The sequence below is a fragment of the Pristiophorus japonicus genome, chromosome 9 (genome assembly GCF_044704955.1).
Source record: "Pristiophorus japonicus isolate sPriJap1 chromosome 9, sPriJap1.hap1, whole genome shotgun sequence".
NCBI classification, from domain to species: domain Eukaryota; kingdom Metazoa; phylum Chordata; class Chondrichthyes; family Pristiophoridae; genus Pristiophorus; species Pristiophorus japonicus.
This window is the reverse complement of record NC_091985.1, coordinates 90,401,275-90,413,604: the sequence shown is the minus strand read 5'-3', so window position 1 is coordinate 90,413,604 and position 12,330 is coordinate 90,401,275. Positions and strand designations below refer to the sequence as shown.

Genomic DNA, 12,330 nt, shown 5'->3' with positions numbered 1-12,330 from the left:
GTAATTTTTGGAAATGTTTACAATTGATAGGAAGACTACAATTTACAGATAATGTTCCTTTCTGCGAGATACTGGATTTTCTGGTTGAAAATAAAAAAGCATTTTATTATAGCAGTCAGTAACTGCTCCAGAGAACCAGAAACAGCGGGCAGCATCTATATATTTGTGCAGCTGTATTATTTTATCTAGAAAAGCAATATTTTTCCAGGGAACAGTAACAAAACAATTAATTTAATGTTTGGAAAGAGCTATTACAATTTATAAACCACCGCTGCCAGATGTAAGGTGCGGTTGGAACTTCTCCCCTTCCATTTCTGATGGACCCCAGGAATCCCGTGAACGAAACCACAGTTCTGCTAAATTCCAAGTTCCTCCTCCACGGTGCTGCCAATCTGCAGCAACTCCACCGAGGCTGTCAAATCCCAGACAATTCCGCACCCCTCCTACTCCTGCCCCATCTGTACTGCTAAACATTAGGTACAACCTCCAACCTGGTACATCATGCATACCCATCTGCATGTGTCCACTGCTTTAAAAATACATAGGTAAAGGAATATATTAAAAAAGGCCACTTATTTATGAATACAAGCATAATCAAGATCACAGTGTTACAATTTTCAAAGAGATGAACAACCACAGAATTCAATTCCCAAAACACTTATTAAAGATGCCAGAATACCTTATAACAAAAACAGACTTATTCAGTGACAGTAAACAAGTAGCCCTCGTAATTCATTGTGCAGTGTGGCATAACCCTGCTATTGTTATAAAACGACATACGTCCTGATTCACCAAGAACAATGTCAAGGGACATCTGCTGAAATAATATAGCTTTCTTTCTCTCTGCAAGCACGCACACACATGTAGACATACAAACTCTTCCAAACTCCAATGGATCGCCAGTGGCATTTCTCATGATGAGTCAGGGGTTATGAAAACAGGAGTGGACAAAGATAATACAATATACAAGAATCAATGAAGTATCTTATCTATAATTTATAAAATGCCCTGTCTCTAGTGGACACTTGCTGATTGTCAAATGTACTTCCAATGCCACAATTTTGTCACATCTAGATATTGCTTTAAACTGTTATGCATGTATTTCCATTATACTTGTCTTTCAGTTCTCCCAACATTAGGTGGCACTGCTGCTCTTCCAGAGATATGCCTCCAGGTAAGTTTTTATTTCAAATTAATTAAACATTTATTATTTTCTAATGGGTTAGTTTTATTTTAAGTTTATAGATTATTATAACTTTAATATAAACTTTAATGTTACTAACAAAATTTCAGGCAATGCCGAAGCCATTTCCACTGACCTGCCCATCCTCCCCATTGTGCTGCTCAGGGTTCGGGCTGCTCGACATTCCTCTTGCCTCCACCCAGAGACTCAGTACCTGCTTTAGATGCACATTTATCCCATTTCCATCACCTCACTCTGCATGGCAGCCATCCCTTGTTGCTGCTCTCCCACTCGACTGTCAGACCACTCTCCCAGTGTGATAAGCGTGTTTGCCCAACCCCCTGTTCCTTTTCAAGTACTATGTTGATAAACTACCAATTCTCTGGTTTCCTAGCACTAAGCAAAATCAAAGAGCAAGTTATTATTTAAATGGAGAAAGATTGCAAAGTGCCACAGTACAGCGGGACCTGGGAGTACTTGTGCATGAAACGCAAAAGGATAGTGTTATATATGTGGACTTGCATTTACTCTGTGCAGCCATCAGAGGGCTCATCCACTGGAGTCCCAAGAGATCCCATAATCCCTTGGAGCACCGGTATTTAAGGAGGCTTCACAGGTTGGAGAGGCACTCTCGAGACCTGCAATAAATGACTACGGTCACACTTTACTTTGAGCTCAGTGTTCAGTCTGACTCTTTCTCCTTACACAACAACTGACGACGAGATACAGATAGCGAACCCAAAGATGCAGAGAACAGTGGGCATCCTGGAGAAATTTTCGGAGGGGGATGATTGGGAAACTTTTGCGGAGCAACTCGATCAATACTTCGTGGCCAATGAGCTAGATGGGGAAGAGAGCGCTGCCAAACAAAGGGCGATCCTCCTCACCGTCTGTGGGGCACCAACGTATGTCCTCATGAAGAATCTGCTCACTCCAGCGAAACCCATGAAGAAATTGTACGACGATTTGTGCATACTGGTCCGAGAGCATTTGAACCTGAAGGAAAGCGTTCTGATGGCGAGGTACCGGTTCTACACCTACAAAAGGTCTGAAGGCCAGGAAAGGACGAGTTATGTCGCCGAGCTAAGACACTTTGCAGGACATTGCGAATTTGAAGGACATGTGGAGCACATGCTCAGAGACTTTTTCGTATTTGGCATTAGCCATGAAACCACACTTCAGAAATTTTTGACTGTAGAGACCCCAATAGCGACAGCCCAGGCGTTCATTGCCAACAGTGACAATACAAAGCAAATCTCTCAGCACACAAGTGCTGCTACAAGTACTGTGAACAAAGTAATGTTGTTTTCAAATCGTAATGTGCAGGGCAGGTCACACATACCTGCAGCTGCACGTCCGCAGATGACACAGATTCCACCATCAAGGGTGATGAATGCAAGGCCATTAACACCTTGTTGGCGCTGCGGGGGTGATCATCGTTTCCATTCATTCCGATTCAAAGAGTACGTTTGCAAGGGTTGTGGAACAATGGGAGATCTCCAACGAGTGTGCAGGCGAGCTGCTAAGCTTGTTAAACCTACAAACCACCATGTTGCAGAGGAAGACAGATCCACGGAGGATCACGACAAACCAGAGCCTCAGATAGAGGAGGCAGAGGTACATGGGGTGCACACATTCACCACGAATTGTCGCCCGATAATGCTGAATGTTGAACTAAATGGACTCCCGGTGTCAATGGAGCTGGACACGGGTGCGAGCCAGTCCATCATGAGCAAAAAGACTTTCGAAAGGTTGTGGTGCAACAAGGCCTCAAGGCCAGTCTTAACTCCAGTTCGCACGAAACTAAGAACTTACACTAAAGAACTGATTCCTGTAATCGGCAGTGCTACCGTAAAGGTCTCCTACGATGGAGCAGTGCACAAGCCACCACTCAGGGTGGTACTGGGCGATGGTCTCATGCTGCTCGGCAGAAGCTGGCTGGGAAAGATACGCTGAAACTGGGACAACATCTGAGCGCTATTGCCCGCTGACGACACTTTGTGTGCCCAGGTCTTAAACAAATTTCCCTCGCTGTTCAAACCAGGCACTGAAAAATTCCAAGGAGCAAAAGTGCAGATCCACCTAATTCCGGGGGCGCAACCCATCCATCACAAGGCGAGAGCAGTACTGTACATGATAAAAGAGTAGCGATCGAGCTAGACCGGCTGCAAAGAGAGGGCATTTCACCTATCGAGTTCAGCGAGTGAGCCAATCCTATTGTCCCAGTCCTCAAGGGAGATGGTACCGTCAGAATCTGTGACGATTACAAAGTAACTATCAATTGTTTCTCCCTGCAGGACCAATACCCACTACCAAAGGCCGACAACCTCTTTGCAACGCTGGTGGGAGGAAAGACGTTCACGAAGCTGGATCTGACTTCAGCCTACATGACGCAGGAACTGGAGGAATCATTGAAGGCCCTCACCTGCATCAACACACAGAGTCTTCTCATTTATAACAGATGCCCATTTGGAATTCGATCAGTGGCGCCGATATTCCAGAGAAACATGAAAAGTTTACTGAAGGCGGTCCCGCACACCATGGTCTTCCAGGACGACACCTTGGTCACAGGTCAGAACAGTCGAGCACCTGCAGAACCTGGAGGAGGTTTTTAGTCGACTCAACCGCGTGGGGCTCAGGTTAAAAAGCTCGAAGTGCGTTTTCCTGGCACCTGAGGTGGAGTTCTTGGCAAGGAGGATTGCGGTGGACGGCATCAGGCGGAGGCAATCGAGAACACACCGAGGCCACAGAACGTGACGGAGCTGCGGTCGTTTCTGGGACTAACTACTTTGGTAACTTCTTACCGGGTCTCAGCACACTGCAAGAACCACTACATGTCTTACTATGAAAAGGGGGCGAATGGTTTTGGGGCAAAAGCCAAGAAAATGCCTTTGTAAAAGCGAGAAAATTGGTATGCTCAAACAAATTGCTTGCGTTGTATGATCCATGTAAGTGTTTGATACTAGCATGTGATGCGTCGTCGTATGGTGTCGGGTGTGTACTGCAACAAGCTAATGATTTCGGGAAACTGCAACCGGTTGCTTATGCATCCAGGAGTCTGTCGAAGGCTGAGAGCGCCTACAGCATGATTGAAAAAGAAGCGTTAGCGTGTGTCTATGGGGTAAAGAAAATGCATCAATACCTGTTTGGGCTAAAATTTGAATTGGAAATTGATCATAAGCCACTGATATCCCTGTTTTCCAAGAGTAAAGGGATAAATGCCAACACATCGACCCTCATCCAGAGATGGCCGCTCATGTGGTCCGCATACGCCATCCTCCACAGAAAACTGCGCCAATGCTCTCAGTAGGCTGCCATTGCCCACCACGGGGGTGGAAATGGCGCAGCCCGCAGATCTAGCCATGATTATGGAAGCATTTGAAAGTGAGCAATCACCCATTACTGCCTGGCAGATCAAAACCTGGACAAGCCAGGACACCTTATTATCTCTAGTCAAAAGCTGTGGGCTTCACGGGAGCTGGTCCAGTGTCCCAGTGGAAATGCAGGAAGAGATAAAGCCGTTCCAGTGGCGCAAAGATGAAATGTCTATACAGGCAGACTGCCTTCTGTGGGGCAATCGAGTAGTGGTCTCCAAGAAGGGCAGAGAAACCTTCATCAATGATCACCACAGTACCCACCCAGGCATCGTAATGATGAAAGCAATACCCAGATCCCACGATATCGATGCTGACTTGAGTCCTGTGTTCACAGATGTAATACATAGAAACATAGAAAATAGGTGCAGGAGTAGGCCATTCAGCCCTTCGAGCCTACACCACCATTCAATAAGATCATGGCTGATCATTCACCTCAGTACCCCAATACATGCTCGCAGTTAAGCAATGTACCCAGGGAGGCGCCACTAAGTTTATGGTCTTGGCCCTCCAAACCGTGGTCAAGGGTACGTCGACTATGCAAGCCCGTTCTTGGGTAAAATGTTCCTTGTAGTTGTAGACGCGTACTCCAAGTGGATTGAATGTGAGATAATGTTGCCTGCGGGATTGTTTGCCACACACGGCTTACCCGATATCCTGGTAAGTGACAACGGGCCATCTTTTACCAGTGCTGAGTTCAAAGAATTCAAGACCCAAAACGGGATCAAACATGTCATATCTGCCCCGTTTAAACCAGCATCCAATGGTCAGGCAGAGAGAGCAGTGTAAACCATCAAGCAAGGCTTGAAGAGGGTAACTGCAGGCTCAATGCAGACTCGCCTATCCCGAGTCCTGCTTAGCTACCGCACGAGACCCCACTGACTCACCGGGATCCCACCTGCTGAACTGCTCATGAAAAGAGCACTTAAGACAAGGCTCTCGTTAGTTCATCCTGATCTACATGAATTGTTAGAGCAGGCGGCTTCAAAGTGCATACCATGATAGCGCAAATATGTCACGCGAGATTGAAATCAATGATCCTGTATTTGTATTGAATTATGGACAAGGTCCCAAGTGGCTTCCCAGCACTGTCGTGGCCAAAGAGGGGAGCAGGGTGTTCCGGGTCAAACTTTCAAATGGACTCATTCACCGGAAACACTTGGACCAAATCAAACTCAGTTTCACGGACTATCCTGAGACCCTACCTTTTTTGATCCCCCAACATACACACCAGTGGCAACTGGCACCACGGTTGACCACGAAGCAGAACCCATCATCCACAGCAGCCCTGTTGGGCCCAACACACCAAGCAGCCCAGCAAGGCCAGCTGCACAGCAGCCAAGCGAGGGCCTAACAAATGATTCAACCATACCAGCTTTCACACCGATATGATCAACCTAGGCAAGAAGGGCCCCAGATCGACTCACATTGTAAATAGTTGCACTAGTGACTTTGGGGGAAGTGTTGTTATATATGTGGACTTGTATTTACTCTGTACAGTCAACAGATCCCATAATCGCTTGGGTACACAGGTATTTAAGGAGGCTTCACAGGTTGGAAAGGCACTCTGGAGACCTGTAATAAAAGACTACGGTCACATTTTACTTTGAGCTCAGTGTTCAGTCTGACTCTTTCTCCATACACAACAGAAAGAATGCGGGTACAACTAGTGATCAGGGAGGTAAATGATATGGGGGCAGAAGCAAAAGATAGAAAGAAGAAAAGTAAAAGTGGAGGGCAGAGAAACCCAAGGCAAAAATCAAAAAGGGCTACATTACAGCAAAATTCTAAAGGGGCAAAGTATGTTAAAAAGACAAGCCTGAAGGCTCTATGCCTCAATGCAAGGAAGATTCGTAATAAGGTGGATGAACTAACTGCGCAGGCAGCAATTAAAAAATATTATATAATTGGCATCACGGCGACATGGCTCCAGGGTGACCAAGGCTGGGAACTCAACATCCAGGGGTATTCAATATTCAGGAAGGATAGACAGAAAGGAAAAGGAGGTGGGGTAGCGTTGCTGGTTAAAGAGGAAATTAACACAATAGTAAGGAAGGACTTTAGCTTGGATGACGTGGAATCTGTACAGGTGGAGCTGCTGAATATCAAAGGGCAGAAAACGCTAGGGGGAGTTGTGTACAGACCACCAAACAGTAGTAGTGAGGTTGGGGACAGCATCAAACAAGAAATTAGGGATGCGTGCAATAAAGGTACAGCAGTTATCATGGGCGACTTTAATCTGCATATTGACTGGGCTAACCAAACTGGTAGCAATAAAGTGGAGTAGCATTTCCTGGCTTGTATTAGGGATGGTTTTCTAGACCAATATGTCGAGGAAACAACTAGAGGGCTGGCCATCCTGGACTGGGTGATGTGTCATGAGAAAGGACTAATTAACAATCTTGTTGTGCGAGGCCCCTTGGGGAAGAGTGACCATAATATGGTAGAATTCTTTATTAAAATGGAGAGTGACACAATTAATTCAGAGACTAGGGTCCTGAATGTAAGGAAAGTAACTTCGATGGTACGAGATGTGAATTGGCTAGAATACACTGGCGAATGATACTTAAAGGGTTGCCGGTGGATAGGCAATGGCAAACATTTAAAGATCACTCATGGATGAACTTCAACAATTGTACATCCCTGTTTGGAGTAAAAATAAAACGGGGAAGGTGGCTCAACCGTGGTTAATAAGGGAAATTAAGGATAGTGTTAAATCCAAGGACGAGACATATAAATTGGCCAGAAAAAGCAGCAAACCTGAGGACTGGGAGAAATTTAGAATCCAGCAGAGGAGGACAAAGGGTTTAATTAGGAGGGGGAAAATAAGAGTATGAGAGGAAGCTTGCTGGGAACATAAAAACTGACTGCAAAAGCTTCTATAGATATGGGAAGAGAAAAAGATTAGTGAAGACAAACGTAGGTCCCTTGCAGTCAGATCCAGGTGAATTTATAATGGGGAACAAAGAAATGGCAGACCAGTTGAACAAATACTTTGGTTCTGTCTTCACGAAGGAAGACACAAATAACCTTCCGGAAATGCTAGGGGACCGAGGGTCTAGTGAGAAGGAGGAACTGAAGGAAATCCTTATTAGGTAGGAAATTGTGAGAGGGAAATTGATGAGATTGAAGGCCGATAAATCCCTGGGGCCTGATTGCTCTGGGATGCAGACTCTTAAGGAAGTGGCCCTAGAAATAGTGGATGCATTGGTGATCATTTTCGAACAGTCTTTCGACTCTGGATCAGTTCCTATGGACTGGAAGGTAGCTAATGTACCATTTTTTTTTAAAAAGGAAGGAGAGAAAATGGGTAATTATAGACCAGTTAGCGTGACATCAGTAGTGGGGAAAATATTGGAATCAATTAAGATGAAATAGCAGCACATTTGGAAAGCATTGACAGGATCGGTCCAAGTCAGCATGGATTTATGAAAGGGAAATCATGCTTTACAAATCTTATAGAATTTTTTGAGAATGTAACTGGTAGAGTGGACAAGGGAGAACCAGTGGATGTGGTGTATTTGTACGTTCAAACGGCTTTTGACAAGGTCCCACACAAGAGATTGGTGTGCAAAATTAAAGCACATGGTATTGGGGGTAATGTACTGACGTAGGTAGAGAACTGGTTGGCAGACAGGAAGCAGAGAGTCGGGATTAACGGGTCCTTTTCAGAATGGCAGGCAGTGACTTGTGGGGTGCTGCAGGGCTCAGTGCTGGGACCTCAGCTATTTACAGTATACATCAATAATTTAGATGAAGGAATTGAGTGCAATATCTCCAAGTTTGCAGATGACACTAAGCTGGGTGGTGGTGTGTGCTGTGAGGAAGATCCTAAGAGGCTGCAGGGTGACTTGGACAGGTTAGATGAGTGGGCAAATGCATGGCAGATGCAGTATAATGTGGATAAATGTGAGATTATCCACTTTGGTGGCAAAAACACGAAGGCAGATTATTATCTGAATAGCGGCAGATTAGGAAAAGGGGAGGTGCAACAAGACCTGGGTGTCATGGTATATCAGTCATTGAAAGTTGGCGTGCAGGTACTGCAGGCGGTGAAGGCGGCAAATTGATATGTTGGCCTTCACAGCTAGGGGATTTGAGTATAGGAGCAGGGAGGTCTTACTACAGTTGTACAGGGCCTTGGTGAGGCCTCACCTGGAATACGGTGTTCAGTTTTGGTCTCCTAATCTGAGGAAGGACGTTCTTGCTATTGAGGGAGTGCAGCGAAGGTTCACCAGATTGATTCCCGGATGACAAAACTGACATACGAGAAGAGACTGGATTGATTGGGCCTGTATTCACTGGAGTTTAGAAGGATGAGAGGGGATCTCATAGAAACATATAAAATTCTGACGGGACTGGACAGGTGAGATGCAGGAAGAATGTTCCCGATGTTGGGGAAGTCCAGAACCAGGGGACACAATCTAAGGATAAGGGGTAAGCCATTTAGGACTGAGATGTGGAGAAACTTCTTCACTCAGAGAGTTGTTAACCTGTGGAATTCCGTGCCGCAGAGAGTTGTTGATGCCAGTCCATTGGATATATTCAAGAGGGAGTTAGATATGGCCCTTACGGCTAAAGGGATCAAGGGGTACGGAGCGAAAGCAGGAAGGGGGTACTGAGGTGACTGATCAGCCATGATCCTATTGAATGGTGGTGCAGGCTCGAAGGGCCGAAGGCCTACTCCTGCACCTATTTTCTACGTTTCTATGGTATCTTGGCCTTTATTGCAAAGGGGATGGAGTATAAAAGCAGGGAAGTCTTGCTATAGCTATAGAAGGTATTGGTGAGGCCGCACTTGGAATACTGCGTGCAGTTTTGGTTTCCATATTTATGAAAGGATATACTTGATTTGGAGACAGTTCAGAGGTTCACTCAGTTGATTCCGGGGATGAGGGGGTTGACTTATGAGGAAAGGTTAAGTAGGTTAGGCCTCTACTCATTGGAATTCTGAAGAATGAGAGGTGATCTTATCGAAACGTATAAGATTATGAGGGGGCTTGACAAGGTGGATGCAGAGAGGATGTTTCCACTGATGGGGGGAGTCTGGAACTAGAGGGCATGATCTTAGAATAAGGGGCCGCCCATTTAAAACTGAGATGAGGAGAAATTTCCTCTGAGGGTTGTAAATCTGTGGAATTCACTGCCTCAGAGAGCTGTGGAAGCTGGGACACTGAATAAATTTAAGACAGAAATAGACACTTTCTTAAATGATAAGGGGATAAGGGATTATGGGGAGCGGGCGGGGAAGTGGAGCTGACTCCATGATCAGATCAGCCATGATCTTATTGAATAGCGGAGCAGGCTCGAGGGGCCGTATGGCCTACTCCTGTTCCTATTTCTTATGTTCTTATGCAAGCTGAAAAACAGAAATGTGTGTGTGTGTTTTTAAAGCATTTACACATGATCTATTGTGTTCTGTTTATAGCTGGTTTAGTGCTGTAAAACTGTTTTGGGGTCAGCCTAGTGGTGGGGGGGATGGGGAAATAAGTGGATTAGGCAAAGAGGAAGGAGGCATTGTTGGATCTGGTTCTGGGGAATGAAGTAAGTCAAGTGGAGCAAGTGTCAGTAGGTAAACATTTAGGGAACAGTGATCATAGTATAGGGTTTAGATTAGTTATGGAAAAGGACAGAGAGCAATCTAAAGTAAAAATACTTAATTGGAGGAAGGTCCATTTCAGTGGGATGAGAATGGATTTGGCCCAGATAAATTGGAATCAAAGATCGTCAGGCTAAACTGTAATGGAACAATGGGCTGCCTTTAAAGAGGAAATAGTTTGGGAGAGTCGAGGTACATTCTCACTCGGGGGAAAGGTAGGGCAACTAATGTCAGAGCTCCCTGGAAGACGAAAGAGAGAGTACGATGAAGCAGAAAAAGGGCAAGTGTCAGGTCTAGAATACATCCAAGAATCAGGCTAAATATAGAAAGTTCAGAGAAAAGAAAATGAGAAGAAAGAACATATATGAGAATAGAATGGCAGCTAACATAAAAGGTAATCCAAACATCTTCAACTGGCATAAAAATAATAAAGGGCAGTAAGAGGAGGGATGGGACCAATTAGGGACCAGAAAGGAGACCTACGCATGGAGGCAGAGGGTATGGCTGAGGTACTAAATGAGTAGTTTGCATCTGTCTTCACCAAGGAAGAAGATGTTGCTATAAACAGTGAAGGAAGAAGTAGAGAAGATACTGGATGGGATAAAAATTGACAAATAGAAGGTACGAGAAAAGTTGGCTATACTTAAAAGTAGATAAGTCACCAGGACTGGATGGGATGCATCCAAGAACACTGAGGGAGGGGAAGGAAAAAAATCACGGAAGTACTGGCTATAACCTTCCAATCCTCCTTAGAAACGGGAGGACTGGAGAATTGCAAATGTTACACCCTTGTTCAAAAAAGGTTGTAAAGATAAACCCCGCGACTACAGGCCAGTCAGTTTAACCTTGGTAGTGGGGAAGCTTTCAGAACCAATAATCAGGGACAATATTAACAGTCACTTGCAGAAGCGTGGATTAATTAAGGAAAGCCAGCACGAATTTGTTCAAGGTAAGTTGGCTTTAACCAACTTGATAAGAGTTTTCTGATGAGTTAACAGAGAAGGTTGATGAGGGCAATACAATTGATGTGCTGTGCAGGGATTTCCAAAAAGTGTTCGACAAAGTGCCACATAATAGATTTGCCAGCAAAGTTGAAGCCCATGTAATAAAAGTGACAGTGGCAGCACGGATATAAAATTGGCTAAGTGACATGAAACAGAGAAAAGTGGTGAATGGTTGTTTTCAGACTGGAGGAAGGTTTACCCCAGGGGTCGGTTCTCGGACCATTGCTTTTCTTGATATATATTAATGACTTAAATGTGGATGTACAGGGCACAATTTCAAAATTTTCAGATGGCACAAAACTTGGAAGTATAGTGAACAGTGAGGAGGATAGTGATAGATTTCAAGAGGACACTGACAGGGTGGTGGAATGAGCGGACATGTGGCAGATGAAATTTAACGCAGAAAAGTGCAAAGTTATACATTATGGTAGAAAGAATGAGGGGCAGTATAAACTAAAGGGTAAAATCCTAAAAGGGATGCATAAACAGAGATATCATGGGATATATCTGCACAAATCATAGAAATTATAGCACAGGAGGCCATTCAGCCCATTATGTCCGTGCCTGCTGACAAAAAGCTATCCAGCCTAATCTCACTTAACAGCTCTTGGTCCATAGCCTTGCAGGTTACGGCACTTCAAGTGCATATCCATGTACTTTTTAAAATGTGCAGAGAGTTTCTGCCTCTACCATCCTTTCAGGCAGAGAGTTCCAGACTCCCACCACCCTCTGGGTGAAAACATTTCTCCTCAAATCCCCTCTAAACCTCCAACCAATTACTTTAAATCTGTGCCCCATGGTTATTGACCTCTCTGCTAAGGGAAAGAGGTCCTTCCTATCCACTCTATCTAGGCCTCTCATAATTTTATCCACCTCAATAAGGTCTCCCCCTCAGCCTCCTCTGTTCCAAAGAAAACAGACCCAGCCTATCCAATCTTTCCTCATAGCTAAAATTCTCCAATCGAAGCAACATCCTTGTAAATCTCCAGTGTACCCTCAAGTGCAATCACATCTTTCCTGTAATGTGGTGACCAGAACTGCACGCAGTACGCTAGCTGTGGCCTAACTAGTGTTTTATACTGTTCAAGCATAGCCTTAATGCTCTTATATTCTATACCTCGGCTAAGAAAGGCAAGTATCCCGTATGCCTTCTGAAACACATTATCTACC

General features: G+C 44.8%; 1 protein-coding gene across 3 annotated transcripts in view; it reads right to left on the bottom strand.

Moving 5' to 3' along the window:
* Positions 1 to 12,330, bottom strand: part of sptbn1 (spectrin, beta, non-erythrocytic 1) — a 343,630-nt gene that overhangs the window by 308,412 nt on the left and 22,888 nt on the right. The window lies entirely within an intron of this gene.